Genomic DNA, 10,136 nt, shown 5'->3' on the forward strand with positions numbered 1-10,136 from the left:
TATTCCAATGTCAGCAACGGCTCCCACTAAAAATGAATTCTGCCCTCCAACCCCCCCCCCCCCCTTTTTTTTTCCACAACCCACAAAGTTCTGCAAAAGTGCTATTCTTCAAGAAGTTGTTGCACTGGTAAGTTTATGACACCACCCAGTAGTGTTGCATTTTCAATCACATTGTTGAACTAAAACCCAACAGCTTATCAGCATCTTACCAGCAAGTATCAATTTTGAGTTGTGATGTCCTCTTGATTAACAAATAAGTAATGTACAAAGAAGGTTCCTTCAGCTTTCTCTTTAGGGAATCTCACAGAAGAATAAGGACTTTTGCCTTCTGTTTTCAGTGAAGTCAGGTTTTATTACATTCCTTTGGGTCATGCAAGGAACTGCTATGTCAAATGTTTTAAGGCAATGCTGTGGAAATTAATACAGTAGGATGACTTGAGTAAAAATTATAGTTTTCAATAACTACTTTCAACACTGAACAAAGAAGTAAATTAATTTTCTGTGCCCTCATTTGGTAGCATAAAGGTGCATGGACTAAATTAGACTTGAGTGAGCTGCTTTGTTTAATTTGTGCCCTAGAAAAAGGCAGCTTTTTTTGTTTTGGTGAGCCAAACTCTGGGGGCTGCAAACAGCAGCAGAGTTTCACCTCGGCAATGCAGCCTTGTTCCAACAGAGTTGGTGCTCAGCTTATGGACTTCAGTGGAAGGGGTTTTTCCAGTTGACCTCTACCTGATGTAAGTGATGCAAAAGGACTGCATCAGGTGGGCTTTGCAGCATACAATTTTAAGTGTTCAAATGCTTCCTAGATGCAGCACAAGGTTGAAAGTTTAGTGTACTGCTCGCTGTCCCAAAAGCATGGATATTACAAAGCCGGACTATAACTTGGTGTGAGTGGCCAGATCCTATGTAACCAGTTGAACACCTTTTGTCTATTTGTGTAACATTGCAGAGTTGGATAAAACAGATGTGAGTTGAGCCAGTGGCAAGCTTTAACTGATACAGCAGTTTCTCTGCCTTCCTACTGTAATTTAGAGCAGGCTTCAGGGAGTTTTTTTAATTATGCGAAGTATCTTTAAGGTGTTTGGCTGTCTAGTCTGGAGGGGATTGAATTATGGCATAGGCTCCCTTTCCTGCTTGCTCAACAGGTGTAGTATGGACATAGACTCATTATGGCTGAGATTCTGATCCTGAAATAATTTTTTTAACAAGTTAGTGTGAAATTCAAACTTGGTCTCAAATGTGTATTTATAGGGAATATGGTTAGGCAATAGAGTGATAATTTTACATAGTGACTTCTTCAAAATAGTCTCTGAATTAGTTAGAATGGGAGATATACTAAATGAGTCTCATGGTTTTGCATATGGTAGGGGTAAGATATGTTTTTATCACTTTTTATGTAAGATTTTAAAGATAGATTATAATTTAAATGTGTTAGCAGAAAACCTGTAAGTTGCTCTACTGTAAAAGGTCAATAGTTTAAAAAAACCCCAAACTTCAAATTCCCAAACAAGCCGTCTTCAAACAAAAGCACTATGGAGTAGTAGGTAGGAGCTGGGTGTATGGCAAATAGTAAGGAAAAAAAGTCCTCTTGAATTCCATCCACTTATCACTCCTCACAGCTGTTGCTGTAATTTCCTATAGTCAAGTGACATTTAAAAAATATTCTTTGTCTTCATGATTTCTAACTAATTACAAAATTAATGAAGTACTGCAGGAAAAAAAAAAAAAAAATTAGGTACTTTCTGAGCCCTGGATCAGCAACTCCATGTCCCAGTGAGATAGTGCTAGTCTGGAATGTTTAAATGCTGCTTAGAGGGGTATATTGAGGCAAAGACTATACATAGCTTGCTGGGAGACTTCCTGTCTATTCCAATACATTTCACTACCCCTTTGTGGGTCCACACACATTCAGATATGAACTTCTTGCATGTGTTCAGATCTACGCTTATGCAGGAACCAGCAGTTAGACTGTAGGTGAAGTACATTGAATCTCCTGCTTCACTGCTGCAGTCTTCTAATGGGATAGTACTGAGTTGAGAGGGGAGAGTAGGAAGGACCAGCTAGACCTCTCCTAGAACAGGACATGAGAGTAATATATTCAGCCTTTTTGAGCACAACTGCAGTTTAACAACTCTTTCTCATTTTGTATGGTACATATCAGTCACATGGCATGGTACAGTCAACAGATGATTGCAGAGTGATTGCCAGAATTGAAGAAAATATTAATATTTAATAACTTTTTTTGAGCTCTAGACAGAAATTCTGCAGTGATACTGGAGGAGCCTAAACAGAGAATTTTATCCCTGTTACCAATGTTTGCAAATACTAAAAGAGATACTTGTCTTTATTGGATGCTGCTCTGTAACTCGGACAGAACCTTCTTTTGAAGCCTGAAATGAAAAGCCTTTTAAGTTTATTATTAAATATTTTGTTTTTTAAAAGAATACTTTTAATATTTTTTTTCCCAAGGGAGTTGGATGTATATCTGATAGCTGCAAAATGGAAGGTACAAAATGCAGAGATGTCTGCTCTGTCTGGAAGGCTCCAAAAGGCATGTAATCTTGTGTGAACTTTTTATTTTTCCTAACCCACTAGACAAGATTGCTCTGAAGAATGTCATTGTGAAAACTGCTAGAGCTGTGAGGTAGGAACATTTTAATGTGTGTTGTCTTTTTATGAAATATATTTGAAGAATGCAGTTAGCGAAGTAGTGCTATGTAGCTGATAAGAGAGGTACATGCTGGAAAGCTGTCATGTTGAAATTTTGGAAGAGGATGAGGAAGAAGAGCATGCTCTTTAAGGAGCGGTGATCACAATTCAGATTTGTATCAACAAATATTTGATGAAGAATGAAACTTAATTTTTTATTATCAGGAAAAATAAGTTGTTTAGCTTAAATTTGGTTAAGTTTTGAAACCCTAATGGTGATAAGAATGAGTAGGGAAACAAACTTTGTAATATGTGTGTATATTTTTTTCACTTTTTATGATCTCCTCATAATCACTGTATTTGAAGATGTTCAGGCCTAGAAATATTGTGATGTTTTGAAAACGTGTTCGCTTCTCTGATTTCAGCCTGTTTAAGTGTGAATTTGTATATCTGGGAGCTCTAACTCCAACTGAATCTTTAGGCCTTTCTCCATATAATGAAAAAATCACAGCTCTCCTTTCAAGTCCATGGAGCTTTCTTGTGAGTCCTTAAGTCCACAGAGCAAATCTGTTTGCTTCCTCAGTCCTCTCATTTGAATTGATCTCCCTGGGTTGCTTTATTTTCCTTCCTATGGCTGTGTCTGTTCTCACTTGTTTCCAAATTGTCCCAGCTGCATTCTACATGGAAATAAACACTTTATATCATCCTCAGGAAATTAATTTTAAACACTCAAAAAGGATTTTCCATGCCTGATTTATATTATTCTAGCTATATTCATTTAAATTGTATCATTAAGATAGACAGGTATGAATTTTGTGCTGCCTCATATAACCCAGAAATTACAAAACAAGAACACATTTTGTACTCCAGTTGGTAAATGTGTTGGCCATGGCTTTGGCTGCTTTACATTCAATGTTCTAGTGTGAAATTCTCTCCAAATCATTTGAAATTTAGCATCCCTGTGCCATGTGTCTGTCTTGCCGTTAGAGGAACTTTTGAAGAATAAGGGTTGGGGAAGCACTAGCAAAAGTAATCTTGGTTAAGCAACTGTTTCTCAGTATAACAATCAATTTTAAAATTCATCATAGAAATGGAATAGTGCATGGAAGCCTGAAGGGTAAACTATTCAGAAGAAGTTAATGATTTAATAATAAAAAAAATTATTCCCAATTATTTTGTGCTTACTGGTAGAATATTAAAAACAATGCTAAATAATACAGGATGGCAAGCAGAAATATAAAATATATTTTTGTCATGGAACATGCCATATGATACGCTACCCAATGATTATTTCAAAGTTTTTTCTGTGGATATAGTAGACAAGAAATGATGAAGGATGGAAATTTTCAAGTACCATAAAACTGTTTGCATTATGAACCACTTAGTGGAATGCTGTTATTGTACATCCTTAGTTCTAGTGTTTCATAACACTGCTATTATATGTTAATTGCAGGAACATTCCCAGTATATTGACTTAAAGTATATTTTTCTTTATGATGTGTTCAGTGATACCAGATGATAATTTTTTCCACTCTTGCTTAGCACATTTTGTTAAGTGATGAAAAAAAATTAAAGCTTTTGTTGTTACTGCTTTCTGTATTAAAAACCAGCTCAGAGAACCATATACCCTTAGTGGAGAGTCTTCAGTTCTTTTAGGTTATCTCTACTGTTTTTTTAATTGACCCTGAATATCTGTCACTCTAGCCTTTTCCTGAGGTTAGTTTCTTTTGTGGTCTAGATGGGTTCTACACCTACCATCGACCTTTTCAGCAGACATTTTGCTAATGTAATTGGTTTTTACTTTCTTTAGTTTCATAGATTACATATATCTAGATGCATCTTAAATCTTCATGCATACATTTTATACACTGGAAAAAGTTAAGAGTCTTTAAAAGATTGCATTCTTTGTTACTAGATAGACACTAGCACAAAATTGCACTCTTTGTGCTTCCAATTTCTTTGCTAATTATTAAAGAATCTGGGAAGATACAAAGCTTGGGGAATTTGCTATTCTTGTTTTAATTTTATTTTAATGCAGTTTGCTTGATCCATGTTATTTGGTTGGTTCAGAATGCATTTATGTCATTACGTTTCCTGGAGATTCGCTGGTTACTATGGTGCTTTGAGGTTAATTGAGTAATCATTAGTTGCCTGTATTGTCTGGTAAAAATGAATTAAAATTGACTGGTATCCAAATGAAACACACATTCTGCTTTTATCATATGAAAGGCTGCAGTGCAGTTCCTCTAATATAGACATCTATCAAGCGGCCATCTGGTTATCTTATAACATTTAGCATACAGCAGTTTTTCTTTTCGTTTTGAAAAATAAGCCACATGTTTGAACTAACTAGGGTTTGAATGTTTGTTCTATAGAGCTAACTTAGATTTATGGCTGTTTGATATCCTTTTGAAGTCACTTAGTCCTAATTTTCCTGACAATCAGTTTTTACATGATCTATGAAGATTTTAGATTTCACTAGAAATGATGCAAAATCTTAACCACTATAAAGCAGGTGGTAACATTTTTATTTCATTTTGTCTGACTTTGCTTTGGTAATACCATTTGATTTTCCTTTTACAACTATTTTGGGTATGTTAATTGCACTGAAAACCACAGTAAGAAAACAGTGAAACTTCATCAGAACAAGAAAATATTTAGCATATAGGAGGCTTATAGTAGTATTCCATGAGAATATAATTACAATTTGTAAAATTATGGAGGTCTGGGCTGCTAAATGTTATCACTTCTGGATGCTCAGAAATAATTTTTTAATTAGAATGAAACAAATAATTAGGCCATTGATCTAGCTTTGAAAGAAAATTAATGCAAGCCAGCCTGAATACTTGCATAATGCCAGTTCTTAGGGTAATTCTAACAAATGTGAAAATCCTTGTAATACAGAGATAGAAAAGAGGTGAAGTATAGTGTCTGTCAATGATAACCATGAAAGTAGATGCAGAAAACTTACCACTTGGACACATCCTCTACACAGAAGCTTGTTGTTAGCTCCTTCTGCTCTGTTTTTCCTGCCACTTTTAATAGCTGAAATTTTAAGACAGTCATATTTGTGTATTCTCATAGCCACTACTGTGTCTTTTGTAGCTGATTAACTAGCCAACAGCTTTCTATCCATCATAGCTGCTAGCTAGAGGAAAAACTATTTTTGCAACTTTATATATAGCAAGAATGGAGAGAAACTGCTTTCTTCCACAGAAAGAGTATTCTGTATCACAAGATGATATTTGGACTAGAGGATACTTTTATCTTCTAACATGCTGTATTTATTGCAGTACATATTTGTTATTGTGTCACTATTTTCTGATCTTTTGTATAAACATACCTAAAAAATATATGTATTTACACGTATATGAAACTATTATTCCATGTGTATACATATACTGTCAACTATTACTGTTTTTTTTCCTTTCACTTCTAATGATGAAGAAGAGTTGTTTTGCTTTTAAACCACTGGATTAGATAGATGTCTGATGGGTGTTCAGGCTAATCTAAATTGAAGGATATTCCATGAAGTAAGTTTTTTTGCTGTTTAAACAGCTCTTGATTAACCAGGTATGGTTGTATGAGAAATCATAAGAAGGCATGGAATGGCTGTCTTACCTTGGAATGATGGAAATGATGCAAATCCTACTGTAGTGTGCAAGTTGCTGATTTAAAGCTGGAAGACAGCTTGATTTATTCTTGCCTGTGGGCTAGGAATAGCAGTAAGCTTGTTTTGACTATAAATGGAAAAAGTATGACATAAAAGTCACACAGTAAAACATTTTGTTTGTATCCATTGGAACTTGTTTAGCTGCATAACTCTGGCAGTTTCTTTGAATATATCTTTCTATGTATATGCCATTTCTGCCTGTTTTCTGTGCCACTACATTTCATCTGCACAGTTCTCTCATTTATCTTTTTCTTGTTCCCCTTCTTAAACCAGAGCTCTCAATCTAACCTGACAGTGTGTGGATGTAAGAATTACAAGAAATGACTTACACTAGACAAGTTTATCACCGCTCTTTCTGACTGAGTCATGAGGAAGGTTCTTTTTTTGATTCACCTGCTAGACCTTCCGTCTATGCATTGATTTATTTATAGCAGGGAAAATTAAGTTATCCAAAATGAAGTATCTGATCCTTAGATTTAAGTAAGGGAAAGGAGGAATGCATTTTTCCATTCTCTAGCTATAAGTTGGTGTACTACTTCATTCTAGAGCTCTCAAATGCTTATTACAATTTTATGCTTTAGCAAACCTTGAGTAATTTCATTGTGTAAAACAGCTTTGTAAGATCCTGAGTGAGGGGAAGATCTCAAAACTGACCAGTCAGAAACAAAGTAGTTAAAGGTTGGGATAAAAGATTAAATGACCTGCTTGGAATTGTACTTAGCTAGTGAGAAAAGATGGGAAATTAAGGCACACTTCCTAACATGTGGCCAGGTTAGCTAATCTCTCCTTTTATTACAATTACAAAAGAGTAATTGTTGATACATTGGCAAAGACATCAATCAAAATAGTCATTGACCTTAAATCTGTCTTGTTTGCTATAGCCACTAGTCAGTCATTTGTTCACCAGCTTGCTGTAGTGTTAGCTAAACTAGCTAAGTAGTTCTGGTTGGTGCAGTTTAGCTAAAATATTTTGAAGCTGCATGTTTCAGCTCCTCCAGACATTAGAAATACATTGCTGGTTGCATCTACCTTTTATACGAAGAATCCATTAGGATTCAGTTTTCTTCTGGTTTCTTGAGATTTCTACAGCTAATATAAGAGCTTCATGGTACAAAGTATGTCTCCATAACACATGGTGCAGAGATCTTCAAACTAGCCTGAACTGAAGGTATGCTGTTCTTGAGACCGGACCTAGTAACCGTACAGTTATAGCATACATAACACTACACTGTGCCACACTGGTGTACTAGGTAATGTGAAGCTATGTCAAATATCTTAAATATAGCACCAAATTAAGCCATGTAGGTGTGCTCCTATTCTCTAAGGCATTAATTCATGAATAGACTTTGTCATGGCTCCCTCCCGGACAGTGGTGGATTTTACTAAAAGCAATGAAAAGCTCAGTGAAGAATTCTTATCTTCAGGATTTACAGACTTGGAAGCAGCTCGAGTCCACAAGACAACACACTTAACAGAATGTGTGTTTTACACAAATCCCTCTTTACAGAGGCAGCTCTTTTGGTCCACCTTCTCTGTGTATATGGTTTATGCTCATGCAGACAGTCTGAATTATGTTATTGCAAAAATTTGTTATCCAGCATGTTTTGTTGGATTGCCTTGTGGATCCCAAGATTAGGCCTTCAATGCTACAAGTTCTGATCCCCTTAATCAAGAGGATGGAGATGAAAAAGAGGAAAAATTTTAGAGAAGTCTATAACATTAAAACCTCCTACTTGCTATGTCTTTAGTTTACGGGACCCATAGCACATAGCAGCCCTGCAACACCCATCAGGAGGTTATAAAAAAGATGGAGTCTGGTGCTCTACAGTGGACTACGGTAGGAGGTTCAGGCACAAGGGGCATAATTTGAAACAGGAGAGGTTCAGGCTAGATGTAATGAAAATCCTACTCAATGAGGAAAGTCAAGCATTTGAACAGTTTGCCAAGAGAGGTTGCGCAGTCTCCATCCTTGGAGGTTTTCCAAACCCAACTGGATGAAGCTCTCAGCAACATGGTCTGACCCTGCTTTGTGCAAGAGTATGGACTAGCAACCTTCTGAGGTTCCTTCCGACCTGAGCTATCCTCTGACTTTATGATCACAGGATGTGCATATATTCAAAATTAATGTGTGAGTGTAGCTCAAGATGGCATACCCATGGTAACTTTAAGGTAGATATTGCAGGTACAAATAGCAATGCAAATACAAATAGCAGTACAAATAGCACCAGGCAACAAGGAAGTCTTGAAAGTATCTGACTATAATGAAGCCTTTTGTTAGGGCTAAAATTTTATTTCTTCTGTGCACTACAGTTTCATTTCCATGTCCACAAGGCAGACACTTTTCAGGTTTTGAAAACCTTAATTTCTTAAGGTTTAATTTCTTGCCAGTAATTGCATGAAAAAAGATGTGATGAAACTTATTCCAGGCTATGATCAGCGTAGACAAATGAGTTTTAAAACACCACTCATTTTCCTAATGTAGTCTAGTACCCTGAAATAGCACTGGTCATGGTTGCTCAATTGAAATAATTTTTGTGATTATGTATGGGTTTGAAGTTGACATCACATTGAGATTAATAGTCTTTCAGGGGAATGACAATCCATTCAGGTGGATGGTACAGCACGAGTGCCAGTTTTAGACATTTCTGCTTTTGTTGTTTACCTAGCGACATACCTTTCAAGGATGAAGATATAGGTGAGAACAATGGTACAAAAATAATATAGAAACATACACTCTTAAGGACTGAGCCTGTAAGTGCTTACAGCTAAGAGCAGCACTTACTGCTGGGAATAGTCCAACTGATTTCTGTGAAATAATAGAAAGCAATGTGACTAATCCCAGCAGTAAGCACTACAGGCCAGATTCTCAGATACCTAAAACTGAAGACACCAGCTGAGAATTTTATCCAAACCTCAGTAATGAGTGTTAGTTTGCACCATTTGGTCTTTAATCTACATTTTTGAAAGACTGATTTTATTTTTTTATTTATATTTTTCGTAAGGCATATCTATTTTTTTAATTTTGCACCTGCATTTTGTCCCATGGGTTTGCCAAGAGAGTCTGGAACACATCATTGCCATGTCCTAAGCAGTGGGGCATTCATCAAAAACTGCTAAAATCTTAGCAGATGCTTCTAAGCATGCAGAGATGATGTTCAAATTGCTTGTAAACTTTTATTTTTAGTCTTTTTTTCCTGAAGCCAATCAAAAGTCTTGCTTCTGAGAAATAAATAAACAAACAGTATTTCACAGCAGCTTTCCAAACAAATTAACCTTTGAGTTGAGACCAGGCATGGAAATACCCACCCCCAGAAGATAATTCTTGAAAGTAATGAGCTCATGTAAACATTGGGTATGCTGCAACACCAAACAGTAATCTTCACCAATGCACAAAAGCAGATGTAATAGCACTGTAAATCTTTTAATCTATACCTGTCTACAAAAAGCAGAGTAATTGTTTTACATGAGAGAACTGATATGTAGACATATTCATGACCATGTTATCTATGCCTCAATTTCAGACGCTTTGGCAGAAGCACAGTTACAGTTATGCTTGTCCATTAAAAACCCCAAAGTTTTAGCAATTGTAGTATGTTTCTCTAACATCCAAATACTGAGACATTCTAAAATTGGAGAGCACTTCATAAATTTGACTTCAATGGATGAGATAGTGATATATGTAGGAATATATCAGATACGACAGAGGCCTGTGGTTCTATACAGCAAGTCCTAGGCTCTGTCTCCCAGTATGGACTCTCCTAGCATAATCTCTACATAGCAGCTGCCACAGGTTCATAACATTCAAACTGAGAAT

The sequence above is a fragment of the Haliaeetus leucocephalus genome, unplaced genomic scaffold (genome assembly GCF_000737465.1).
Source record: "Haliaeetus leucocephalus isolate CR32 unplaced genomic scaffold, Haliaeetus_leucocephalus-4.0 Scaffold235, whole genome shotgun sequence".
Taxonomy (NCBI): Eukaryota; Metazoa; Chordata; class Aves; order Accipitriformes; family Accipitridae; genus Haliaeetus; species Haliaeetus leucocephalus.